At 40.2% G+C, this 13,896-nt stretch overlaps 1 protein-coding gene and 1 pseudogene across 1 annotated transcript in view; both read right to left on the minus strand.

Annotated features, from left to right (window-relative positions):
• Window positions 1-13,896, minus strand: part of Trmt2b (tRNA methyltransferase 2 homolog B) — a 55,674-nt gene that overhangs the window by 25,388 nt on the left and 16,390 nt on the right. The window lies entirely within an intron of this gene.
• On the minus strand, window positions 8,486-9,180 carry LOC116088704 (annotated as a pseudogene).

Consider the following 13,896-nt stretch of genomic DNA (forward strand, 5'->3'; position numbering starts at 1 on the left):
GGCTGGCCTCGAACTCAGAAATCCGCCTGCCTCTGCCTCCCAAGTGCTGGGATTAAAGACATGAACCATCACTACCTGGCCAGTTAGCCACATTTAAACTATAAAGTGTGAGATTTAAAATATGTAACACTTTTCTTTTTTTTTAAGAGTAAGATTGAATGCTTTGCTTGATGTTTGTAACTCTTTTTTTTTAAGATTTATTTATTTTATGTGTATGAGTACAGTGTTGCTGTACAGATGGCCGTGAGCCATCATGTGTGTGGCTCCTGGGAATTGTACTCAGGACCTCTGCCGGCTCCCTTGCTCAGCCCCACTTGGTCCGGCCCCTCTCCTTCCAGTGTAATTCACTGTAGCTGTCTTCAGACACACCAGAAGAGGGCATCAGATCTCATTATGGGTGGTTGTGAGCCACCATGTGGGGTTGCTGGAATCTGAACTCAGGACCTTTGGAAGAGCAGTCAGTGCTCTTACCCACTGAGCCATCTCGCCAGCCCCAACACTTTTCAATATAAGCAAAAATTAAAAAAAAAAAAAATGTTCCCATACAAGAAGGGGAAAATCTGGAAGAAGGGTCAAAGATCAGTATTTGACATCTCTATTTGCCTGAGACAGGGTTTCTCTGTATAGTCCTGACTATATCCTAGAATCTGCTATTTAGATCAGGTTGACCCTCAAACTCCCAGAGATGGCCCTGCCTCTCCCGCCTAGGATTAAAGGCATGAGCTGTGCCCAGGAAAATCTGACCTCTCTGAATGCAACTTTACTTTCTAGATTTGTCTCTAGATTCATGTAGCTATTTCACAAAATTATAAAATGAAATTAAATCAAAGAAACAATAAAAAATAAATTTACCAAGATGAGGTTATAGCTCAGTTGGAAATATGCTTGCCTAGCACATACAAGACCCTGGGTTCAATATCCCATACTATATAAACCAAGTATGGGGGCACATGCCTGCAACTACAGTAGTCAGTGTCCAGGGAGTAGAAAAAAGAGGATAAGCAGTTCAAAGCCACCCTGGCATGGAGGGACACATCTTTAACCCCAGCACTCAGGAGACAGAGGCACACAGATCCAAATCTGAAAGCCAAATAGAAAAAAAAATAAGCATGTATATCAAGCATCAATTTATAATTATCTACACAGAGATGAATTATTTCAAGGGTATAATTTTTTTGACAAAAGTATCAGAAAGAAAACCTCAGCTCTTTGCAAGAATCATTTCTTTGTAAACCAATCGATACTCTTATGAAATTGTTAAAATACACAGCAGTATCAAACAAATGCATAATTATGTTACTACTGTGTTCAGAAGGTAAATTTTTCATTAAGGAATAAGTAACACAAATACAAAAATCAAAGAACTTGAATTAAACCTCCAATTCTAAAATTTTCATTTCTATATATCATTATGACCATATGAAATATTTTCTCTTTTTAAAAATAATACTTGGGCTGGGCAGTGGTGGTGCACGCCTTTAATCCCAGCACTTGGGACGCAGAGGCAGGCGGATTTCTGAGTTCCAGGCCAGCCTGGTCTACAGAGTGAGTTCCAGGACAGCCAGAGCTACATAGAGAAACCCTGTCTCAGAAAACCAAAAACCAAAAAAAATAAAAATAAAAATAAAAATAATACTTGGGGGAGGGGAGTCTGGACAGACGGTTCCTTCAATAAAGTGCTTACTAAAAACCATGAGGACTAATTGCTTTTTTGTTTTATTTTATTACCTTATGCGTATGGGTGTTTTATCTGCACATATGTCTGTGCACCGTGTGTGTGTCTAGTACCTATGGAAGCCAAACAGGGCACTGGAATCCCTGGAACTGGGGTTACTGGGAAAGAAGGCTGTGAGTTACCATGTAGGTGAACAACTAAGGGTGATACTAAAGGTTGACCTCTGACCTCCACACTCATGTGCACAGGCATACACATGCACATATATCTACACTTCTGTAGGCACACACACACACACACACACACACACACACACACACACACTTGGGCTAGAAATACAATTCAGTTGGTAAGGTGCTTGTAATACAAGTATGAGGACTTAAGTTCAAGCCCCAGAATACAAGTAAAAATGCAAGACATGATGCCTCGTGCTTTTCATCCTGTAACCATGGAGACAGAAAATGGGAGACCCCCTAGAAATCATTGGCCAGCCAGTCTTCCCATTATACAGGTACCATGCCAGTGAGTGAAAAGAGCCTGTGTCAAAGTTCAAATAAAAATGTAGACAGCATTTTAAAAACATCCAAAATTGTTCTCCAGCACACAGCCATGTGTATACACACACACACACACACACACACACACACACACTGGTGGCTCTGTCTATGACAAAGACTTCAAAATAAATACGAACAATCCAGATTACATAGCACAGTTTACATCTACTCCATGACCCTAGAATATTATTTATCACTAAAAGAAACAAGAATTCCTCAAAGAAACAGTGGATTTCAAGTCTCAGGCAGAAAATCAACTAAATGTGCTGGGAATATGCTAACATTTCAAAATGACCAGGACCATCTATGGCTCTAAGGCATCTTAAAGAAGTGCCACTAGCCCCAAGTAGAAATTTTCAGATTTAAAAACAATCCAAAAAGTTGGATACATAGTTTTGTAGGTAAGACGCTAGCCCAGCATGCACTGAGTTTGGGCCTCAGCACTATATATACACTACATGGTGTCCTACATCTGTGTTTCTAGCACTTGGGAAGTAGGAGTGGAAGAATCAGGAATTCTGGATCATCCTTGGATACATAGCAAGTTTCAGGCCCTCCTGGGCTACACAACTCTGTCCTTAAAAAAAATAAAAACAAGTATTCATTCCTCACCTGAGAAACTTCTTTTTGCAGATGGCAACAAAACTGGTAAGAGCCAGAATTAGAAAGCACTACCGGGAACCATTATCTTTTGGATATGACAGAGCTAACACACCAACAGAAGCAAGGTTACCTACACAGGACCTGCACAAGATCAAACCGATCAAGAAACCAGCATTGAAAAGCAAAGGACTCACAAGGTGTAACCCATAGCTGAGGATCTACTGATCGCTGCTTGGGAAGAAGAGACAGCTTTCTTCAGGAAGATGGCACTTGGTAGGTTGTCTATGTTCCCATGGTTGGCCCGCTACCGGTAGGCTATAAAATTAAATAATTAATGGGGATGGGGAGATGGGTCAGAGGTTAGCAGCACTGGTTGCTCATGTAGAGTGCCCAGCTTTAGTTGCCATCTCCCACGTGGTAACTCACAACTGTCCTTAAGTCCAGTTCCAAGACAAATGATGCCTTCTTCTGACCTCTGTAGACACCATGGGGTGTGTGTGTGGGGTGTGTGGGTGTGTGTGTGTACACACACACAGGCGAAACACTCATGTGTATAAAATACAACAAGTAAATCTTATTTTTAAACTAATTGAAAATAAGAAATTATGTGGGGACATAACAACAGACGCTGAGGAAATTTTGAGACTCATTAAGACATAGTTTAATAAACCGTACTCCACAAAATTGGAAAAGCTAAAAGAAATGGATAATTTTTCCCATGCATACCATTTACCTAATTCAAATCAAAATCAGACAAGCAATTTAAACAGACCTATAACCCCTAGTGAAATAGCAGCAGTAACTAAAATTCCACCAGCCAAAAACAGGCCAGGACCAGATGATTTTAGTGCAGAATTCTAACAGACTTCCAAAGAAGAGCTAATCCCAATATTCCTCAAATTATTCCACAAAATAGAAACAGAAGGGACAGTGCACAGTTTCTTTTATGAGGCTATAGTTACCCTGATACCCAAACCACATAAAGATCCAAAAAAGAAAGAGAATTACAGACCAATTTCCCTTAAGAACATAGACATAAAACTACTCAATAAAATACATGCAATCCAAATCCTAGAACACAACAAAAAGATCATCAACCATAATGCAGGGCTGGTTCACTATACATGTACTGATAAATGTAACACATCATATGAACAAACGGAAAAATGTAAACTACATGATCACCCCATTAGACGCAGAAAAGGCATCTAACAAAATCCAACAACCTTTCATGATAGAAGTCCTGCAGATATTAATGATACAAGGAACACACCTCATTATAATAAAGGCAGTTTACAGTAAGCCAACATCAAATTAAATGGAGAGAAACTCAAAGCAATCCCACCAAAATCAGGAACTAGACAAGGCTGCCCATTCTCCCCATATCTATTCAAGATAATACTTGAAGTTCTAACTAGAGCAATAAGACAACAAAAGGAGATCAAGGGGATACAAATTGGAAAGGAAGAAGTTAAGGTGTCACTATTCACAGATGATATGATAGTACACATAAGTGACCCTAAAAATTCCACCAAGAAACTCCTAAAGCTGATAAACATTTTTAGCAAAATAGTTGAATATAAAATTAACACACCCAAATCAGTAGCCTCCTATATACAAACAACAAATGAACTGAGAAAGGAATCGGGGAAACAACACCCTTCACAATAGCCTCAAATAATATAAAATATTATAACTCTAATATTTGGATAACTCTAACCAAGCAAGTAAAAGCTTGTGTGATAAAACCTTTAAGGCATTAAAGAGATTGAAGAAGGTATCAGAATATGGAAAGATCTCTCATGCTCATTGATTGGTAGAACTAGTACAGTAAAAATGGTTATCCTACAGAAAGTAATCTACAGATTCAATGAAATTCAATCCCCATCAAAATTCCAACACAATTCTTTGCAGATCTTGAAACAACAATTTTCAGCTTCCAACAGAAACACACACACACACACACACACACACACACACAAACAGGATAGCTAAAAGAATCATGAATAATAAAAGAACTTCTATAAGTATCACTATCCCTGATTTCAAGTTGTAGTACAGAGCTATAGTAATAAAAACTGCATGGTATTGGTATAAGCATAGGCACATTGCTCAATGAAATAAATTGAAGACCCAGACATAAATCTATAGGCCTATAGACACCTGGTTTTTGATAAAGAAGCCAGAAATACACACTGAATTTTAAAAAAGCATCTTCAACAAATGGTGCTGGACAAACTTGATAGCTACATGTAGAAAAATCCAAATAGACCCATAATTATCACCTTGTACAAATCACAACTCCAAATGGATCAAAGACTTCAACATAAAATCAGACACAGTGAGGCTTATAGAAGAGCAAGTGAGGAATAGCCTTGCACAGGCAATAAGATCAACAACTAATAAATGGGGTACAGATCTAAACAGAGAATTGTCAAAAGAGGAAACTCAAATGGCTGAGAAACACTTAAAGAAATGTTCAACATCCTTATTCATCAAGGAAATCCAAATCAAAACGACTTTGAGATTTCATTTTCCACCTGTCAGATGGCTAAGATAATAAAACAAGTGACAGGTCTTGCTGGCAAAATGTAGAGTGAAGGGGACACTCATCCATTGCTGGTGGGAGTGCAAACCCTTATAGCTTCTATGGAAATCAGTGTGGTGGTTCCTCAAGAAGTTGGAAATCAATCTATCTCAAGAGTCAACATATCACTCCTGGGCATAAACCCAAAGGATGCCTCAACCTACCACAGAGACACTAGCCTAACCACGGTCACTGCCACTCTATTCATAATAGGCAGAAACTGGGAACAACCTGGATGTCTCTCAAGAGAAGACTGGATAAAGAAAATGTGCTACATTTATACATTGGAGTATTACTGAGCTGTTAAAAAATAACTTCATGAAATTTACAGGCAAAGAAATGGAACTAGAAAAATATCACTGAGTGAAGTAACCCAGACCTAGAAAGAAAACTTGGTATATATTTACTTAGATGTGGAAATTAGCTGTTAAGTCATGACAGCCAAGCTACATCTGTAGAACTGCCGAAGTTAGGTATAGAGTAGGGGACTGGGGTCACAGAGTGGGGGCAGGAAGATCTCTCTAGGAAAGGGCTAGAAATAGAAAATTGTATTATGGATGAATGGAAAGGGGCTGGAACATGAGGATCAAGTGGGGATGACGAGGAGAGAGGGGGATGAGGGGCAGTATGGGGAAAGACAGATAAAATGAAGGACCATTTGAGGGGCAGTATGGAAACCTAATACAGTAGAAGATTCATAAAATATATACATGTATGAAAGTGACATAAGGAAAAAGACAGAATCCCAACAGGACATCTCTTGTCATGAAATAAAGTTTCCAGTACCTGGACTGGGTTACATCTAATTGAATTGTTGGCCAAAGGAGTCCCATGGGAACCCCCAAATAACCCAGGGTGCTGCCCAGACAGTAAGTTACTCTCCACAAACTGATGGTAAGGCCCATTACTGAAAACGACACCTACACAATTGATTGAACAGAAAAGTCAAGCTGGTGTCTACATGGAGCCTTTACCCCTACATTCTAGCATCTTTGGCACATGTTTTAGGGTTTTCCTGCTGTGACCAGGCACCATGACCAAGGCAATTCTTATAAATAACAACATTTAATGGGGGCTGGCTTACAGGTTCAGAGGTTTAGTCCATTATCATCAAGGTGGGGAGCAGGGCAGCATCCAGGCAGGAATGGTGTAGGAGCAGCTGAGAGTTCTACATCATCATCTGAAGGCTGCTGGGAGAATACTGGCTTCCAGGCAGCTAGGACTAGGACAAGGGTATTAAAGCCCAAGAACACAGTGACACACCTACTCCAACAGGGCCACACCTCCTAATGGTGCCACTCCCTGGGCCAAGCATATACAAACCGTCACAAGGTCAATGTAACATCTGTATTCTGAATCTTCATTTGAAGGCTGCTAGGAAAAGACTGGCTTCTAGGCAGTTACAAGGAGTGCCTCACAGTGACACACCTACTCCAACAAGGCCACACCCACTCCAACAGGGCCACACCTTATAATAGTACCACTCCCTAGGCCAAGCATGTATAAACCATCAAGGTCCAGGAAAGTACTCAGTAGCAAAGGAAGAATGTAAACAGCAGTCCAGCCACAACCCTTTGGTCTATAAAGGTGTCCATCCTGAAAGATATGCTAATGAAATGATGGCAGAAAACTCGTGGGAGTAGGCCAGGCAGTGGTGGGGCACACCTTACATCCCAACACTCAGGAGGCAGAGGCAAGTGAGTCTCTGAGTTCAAGCCAGCCTGATCTCCACAGACCAGCTAGGGCTACACAAAGAAAACCCTGCCTCAAAAAAACAAACAAAAAAAAAAAACAAAAAAACAAACAAAAAAAAACAAACAAAAAAACGAAATCTTGTAGGTCTAACCAACTAATATCTGATTTGACTTAAGGCTCACTCCACAAGGTAGAACCCATACCTGACACTGCTTGGGCGACCAAGAACCCAAGACTAGATAGTCACGAGTGAAAACAAATACTGCTAAATATTAAGTTTTTAGTGATAAAATGACTCCTAATGACATTCTGCTATACTAAGAGATCGGTGCCTGACTCAGCCATCAACAGAGAAGCTTCCTTCTGCAGCAAATGAGAACAGATACAGAGACCTACTGCCAGACATGATGCAGAGGGCCTTGGAACATTTAGCCCTAAATGGGATGTTTCCATCAAATCCACCCCCCCACCCAGGTCTCAGGGAACCCTATGGAGGAGAAGACACAAAGAGTCTAAGAGTCAGAGGGATAGAAGACACTAAGAAAACAAGGCCCTCTGAGTCAACCTGACTGGAGTTACATAGGAACTCACGGAGACTGAGGCACACACAGGGCCTGCATGAGTCTGCACCAGATAGGGCCCTAAAGAAAGGAGAAGTGAACACATGTTCCCATCCCTAACTCAGAATCAATATCCAATCACACCATTAATCCAGCACTTGGGAGGGAGAGGTAGGTGGATCTCTGTGAGTTTGAGGCCAGTCTGATCTATGAAGTAAGTTCTAGGACACCCAGAACACACAGAAGCCCTGTCTCAAAAAAAACAAAAACAAAAAAACAAAAAAACAAAAACAAAAACAAACAAACAACAAAAAAAAAAAAACAAAATACTTGTCAATGAAAATTTAGTTTCCTCCAAGGGCGTCTCACTGGGAAACGAACCACTCTTGAGGGCAGGCTGCATGCCCCTGCAGCAGGTGGTCAACAGAAAACGAACTCAGTGGCAACATTGGATGTTCCTTGTCTCATAATGTTCGGTCAGGGCTTTTCCTTTTCTGCTTTTTAAATTTTATCTTATTTCTTTTTTTATTGTATTTATATTATTTTTCTTGTCTATTTTTTACCCTACAGATCCTTTGTATATATACTATTGTTTCTAGTTTCATAGGTCAAGTTTGTTTTGTTTTGTTTTGTTTTTTTGGTGGGGGGAAACACTTTTAATCTTCACTGTGTAAGGAATTACAAGAACAATAAATTAAGACATATGTTGAATCAAAATTTCCTTTATACAAAGTATTAAAATACAATTGCATTTCTAAAATGAAATCATAGATATACAGTTGTAGTCATTAAGTAAACTAAGCTAAAATGCTATATGTTAAAGAGAAACATCAATGAAGCAAATGTATGAATGAAGACACTCCTGAACGCCCCCATTTCATCGAGCATCAAAAACCACCAATCTTTTAGTCCTTTTCTTGCACATTATTCTGTATCCACATTCTCTGCATCTGATTGGATCCCTGGATTTTATCTCATTTTCGCTGTGACACTCTCCACAAATATATATCACTGGCTGCTGCTTTGGCGGTTGGACATCTTTCTGGGTGTTCATTGTTAGTGCCTCTGCAGCTCGAAGAAGCGTCCCTTCTCTGAGCCTCATAGGTCAAGTTTAGTTTAGTTTAGTTTAGTTTAGTTTATGGGTCTGCTTCTTGTGCCTTCTGCTGGGCAATTTTCCATCTGTTTGTTTTGTCCAATTACAATGTGTTACTTTCTGTTTTATCTTATATTTTATCTTATTATTAAAAAAAAACAAAAAGAGTAAGAAATATTGCTTGACTTACAAGAAATGTACATTTGTTTTCCATGCTTGCGTAGTTTTGTGAGTAAACTACTACAAGGGGTAGAGCTGGTTCTGGAGCCTTTAATTTGTTTAAAGCCCAGTTCATGTGCTGGGCAGTGACAATTCAGTCCCCTTGGACAAAAAAAAAATGTATCAACTCCTCTTTCTGGTTATAAGCATCTGAGCCTTCACATGTGGGATATTAATGAATGTCTTTTTTGTTCACATCTTAGCCATGTTTGATGTTCTAAGTATATAACTCTTGAGAACACACAGACAATTGGAAGTGCTTAATAGGATATGCAGTTGCTCGAAGTTAATACTAGTTAATGGCGGGCGGTGGTGAAGCATGTCATTAATCCCAGCACTTGGGAGGCAGAGGTAGGCAGATTTCTGAGTTCGAGGCCAGCCTGGTCTACAGAGTTCCAGAACAGCCCTGTCTCGAAAAACCAAAAAAAAAAAAAAAATTACTAGTTAATGGTCTTCAAGTTGTTTACATTATTTTCTATTTTACAAAAAAAGAAAATAAATAAATAATAAATAAATCTATCATCTCCAGTAAGTTGAAACATAATAAGTGTGCTAAGAATCTATGATCTCAAAAAAACTAAAAAAATAAAAATAAAAATAAAAGAATCCATGATCTCTTGGTCTAGAGAGATGGTTCACTGGTTAAGAGTATATACTGCCCTTGCACAAGAACTGAGTTCAGTTCCCATCACCCACATCAGGTGGCTCACAACTACAAGTAACTCAGGTTCTAGGAGATTGGGCACTCTCTTCTAGACTCCATGGGCACTGAACAAATAGTGTGCACATAAATGGACAAAGGCATATACACATACACATTAATTTTTAAAAATAATTCTTTTTTAAAAATACAGGAGCTCATAATTATGAGCAACAAACAAACCGATCACCTTTCAATGAATGTGAAAGAATCAATCAGTTCCTTTGTTTTATCCTATATAAGTAAAATCTATAACTATACAGTGGACAAGGAAAAGTTAGTTTTAGGAAAAAATTAGGACTAGGGATACAGCTTAGGGGTAAATGTGGTTGCCTACCATGGATGTGATTCAATGCCATCAAAAAGAAACAGGAAGAGTAAGAGGTACAAGAAGAGGGAGTAGAGGAAGAGGAGAAGAGAAGGGGAGGAAGGAGGAGGAGAAGGAGGAAGAAGGAAAAAGGAAGAGGATAAAGAGGAGTATAAGGAGAAGGAGGAGGAGGAGGAAGAGAAGTCTAATCATTTTAACTAATACGTGAATAGACCATGATAGACTAGCAATCAATCCCACATAGCAACCATTCAGGAAATGATAGACACAGGCAATGATCAACTGCTAAAATCATTCAATGAAATATTGATGGCAGCTGGGAACAGTCGCATGCACACTTGGGAATCTGAGAGAAGAAGATCAGGAGTTCTGGGGATATATGGTGTGACCATGACTCAAAACTAACAAATCAAATGGGAAACTTTTTAATGAGTTCATACAGCTGATAGCTTAGGGATCCACGGTTTGATTTTATGATATTTTATCACATTTACATAACAGCTTGCTTATATCACTGAAAAAAAAGCTATCACGTATACATGTCAAAAATCAAAATCTGGGGCTGGCAAGAAGGCTCAGCAGGTAAAAACACTTGCCTAGTAATTTTGACGGCCTGAATTCTCTCCCTGGAACAGGCATAAAAAATAGATGTGGTGCTTTCAGTCTGTAATTCCAGCCCAAGCATTCCTATGGTAAGATGGAAGTGAAGAGAGTCAGCCAGAAGTTTTCCCAGGAAGCTGTCTAGTGGCAGTAAAGACGAGAGGTCCTCCCTTAAAACAGGGTGGGAAGAGACAAGTCCCTCCTAAAAAATTATCCTCTCACCTCCACACTCACTCTATGACATACATGCACCTCTTCACTAACACACACACACACACACACACACACACAGGGGGGGTAGCCCACTATATAAATAAATAATATCTTTTAAAAATCAAAATCTTAGGGGTTGGCGAGATGGCTCAGCGGGTAAGAGCACTGACTGCTCTTCCGAAAGTCCTGAGTTCGGATCCCAGCAACCACATGGTGGCTCACAACCACCCATAATGAGATCTGACGCCCTCTTCTGGTGAGTCTGAAGATAGCTACAGTGTATTAGGATGGAGTGAGCGGGGCTGGAGCAAGCGGGCCATCCTGAGTTCAATTCCCAGCAGCCACATGATGGTTCATGGTCATCTGTACAACTACAGTGTACTCATACACATAAAATAAATAAATCTTTTAAAAAAATCAAAATCTTGGTCTGGTATAAAGGCATTTGTATAAGCATAAAGACCTGAGTGTGGGTCCCAGCACCCACATTAAACAAACAAGCAGACAGACAGAGCTAGGCATAGTGTCATGCACCCCTAATCCCAGCAATGGAGGATCACAGGGAAAACCAGGAGGTTCTTTGGAGCTTGCTGGCATCCAGTCTTGCCCCAAAACACCTCAGAAGCACTAAGTTCACTTAAGAGCCCAGCCTCAAAAGAATATGGCAGACCCTCCCAGGGCCTCTGCAAGCAGACACGAATACACACCCCTGCACACCCTATATGCACACAAAATTAAAACATCAAGACTTTTTTTAATGTGAAAGAAGCCAATTTTAACGGCTCCCACCTATAATCCCAACTGTCAGAAGCAGAGGCAGGAAAATGACTGTAGGTCTGGGAACAGCATGAGCTCCAAATGAGTTCCAGGGTGGCCTGGTCTTCAGAGAAACACCCTCACTAAGAAAGACCAAACGTCTGGCCAAATGCCTCAGAGGTAAAACTGCTTGGCACATAAGCCTGAGAATCTGAGTTTAATGTCCAGAACCCACATGGTAAGAAGAAAGAGCCAAACTGTCCGCCATGTCCTCTGATCTCCACACTCAAGCTATGGCCTACACCCCTGCACCCCAGTACAAAAAAACAAAACAAAAAAAAATTTAAATCTGTCTTTAAAAAGTGTTTGCACTGAACATCTACAGTTTTCTCTTTTGTCCCCAAACAATACAGTATAACATCTATTTACATAGCTGTTGGCTTACCATTTACATAGCATTTACATTATATCAAGAATTATAGGGCTGACGAGACGGCTCAGCGGGTAAGAGCACTGACTGCTCTTCCTAAGATCCTGTGTTCGGATCCCAGCAACCACATGGTGGCTCACAACCATCCATGATGAGATCTGACGCCCTCTTCTGGTGCCTCTGAAGACAGCTACAGTGTATTTCGCCTGAGCTGGGCCGGAGCGAGCAGAGGTCCTGAGTTCAATTACCAGCAGCCACATGATGGCTCAGGGCCATCTGTACAGCTACAGTGTATTCATACACATAAAATAAAATAAAATAAAATAAAATAAAATAAAATAAAATAAGAAATCCTTTTTTAAAAAAAGAATTACAAGTAATTCAGAGATCATCTAAGTGTACAGGAAGACGAACGAGTTTAAGTGATCTGCAATCACTACACCATTTCTCATATAAGGAACTTGAGCATCCATGGATGTTGGTAACTATAAGGAGTCTGGACCCAAAGACCAAGGATACCAAGAATAAATCTTGTTAAGATCCTGACTTGAGAAAACTATAAAAATAAATAAATCAATCAAAATACTGGAGAGATGACTCAGTGGTTAAGAGCACTAGCCACCTTCCTACAGGTCCTGAGTTCAATTCCCAGAAGCCACATGGTGGCTCACCACCATCTGCAATGATCTGACTCCCTATTCTGGTGTGCATGAAAACAGAGCACTCATATATGTAAATAAACAAACAAACAAGTCTTTTAAAAAAATACCACATAAATTAATATCAAAATCTAAATACCAGATATTTTATATTATGGGTAAATGTCTATATTTAGGTTTGATGGTAGTATAAGGTTATATTTTTAAAAGTAATTTTCTTCTCCTGGAACACATATCAAAATATTTCTGTTTTGTGCTTCAAAATATTCTAAAAGAGATAAATGGAAAGTATTTGAGAATACCGATAAAACAAGAAGTATAAATTCACCAATCGTGCACTAAACTCACACACATTGTGTATGAATCAGTACTGGGTGCTAAACAAAGTTAGACAGTGCATAGCTGCTACCTCCACAGGTTAGTGTGGGAAGTACCCACAGACAATGAAATATGCTGTACCAGGTGCAGTACAAGAGATGCACATTAGAGATACCCACGCACAGGGGACAGGAACTCTTAATCAGACTGAAGAGCCGGGTATGCTTTTCTATAGACATGGTGCTTGAATGGAGTCTCGGAGAATAAAGAGCCCTGGTGGTGGCGGGGGTTGGGAGGGGGTGGCTTGAAAACTGAAGACATTCTAGAGAGGGCAGGCAGGCAGAAATGAGAGAGCATGGTAGTGTCACACTGGCGCAGTACAAATACAAAGAAGAAAGCAGGGAGGCATAGGACAGAAGATAAGCCTGGGCTCCTTGCTAGGAAGATCCTAAAATGAAATGGTAAAGAATTTAACCTTGCATTCCAAAGGCTGGCAAGATGCCTCCGTGGATAAAAGGTGCTTGGCTGCTAACCCTAGCAACCTGAGCTTGATGCCTGAAACCCACGTGGTAGAAGGAGAGAATTAACTCTAGCAAGTTGTCCTCTGATCTCCACATGTGTGCCAGGGCCCGTGTGTGCATGCACACACAAACAAACACATAAAAACATAATTTGTTTTCAAAGACTTCAACGTGACTGGGCAACTCGTGTAGACCTTAAAGCAGGGGAATGGCTTTGCCTTCAGTTTACAGACAGCTGGGGCTCCTGACCAGAGAATGCTCTGAAAGAAAGGCTGAGATCATGGAGGCTGGGGCAGACACCACTGCAGTAGTCCAGACTACAGAGAACGATCGAGCTGTAACTTCTTAAGTTTATCTTCCAAAACCAAAGGTTAAAGGTAAT

Source organism: Mastomys coucha, chromosome X (genome assembly GCF_008632895.1).
Source record: "Mastomys coucha isolate ucsf_1 chromosome X, UCSF_Mcou_1, whole genome shotgun sequence".
In the NCBI taxonomy this organism is placed as follows: Eukaryota; Metazoa; Chordata; class Mammalia; order Rodentia; family Muridae; genus Mastomys; species Mastomys coucha.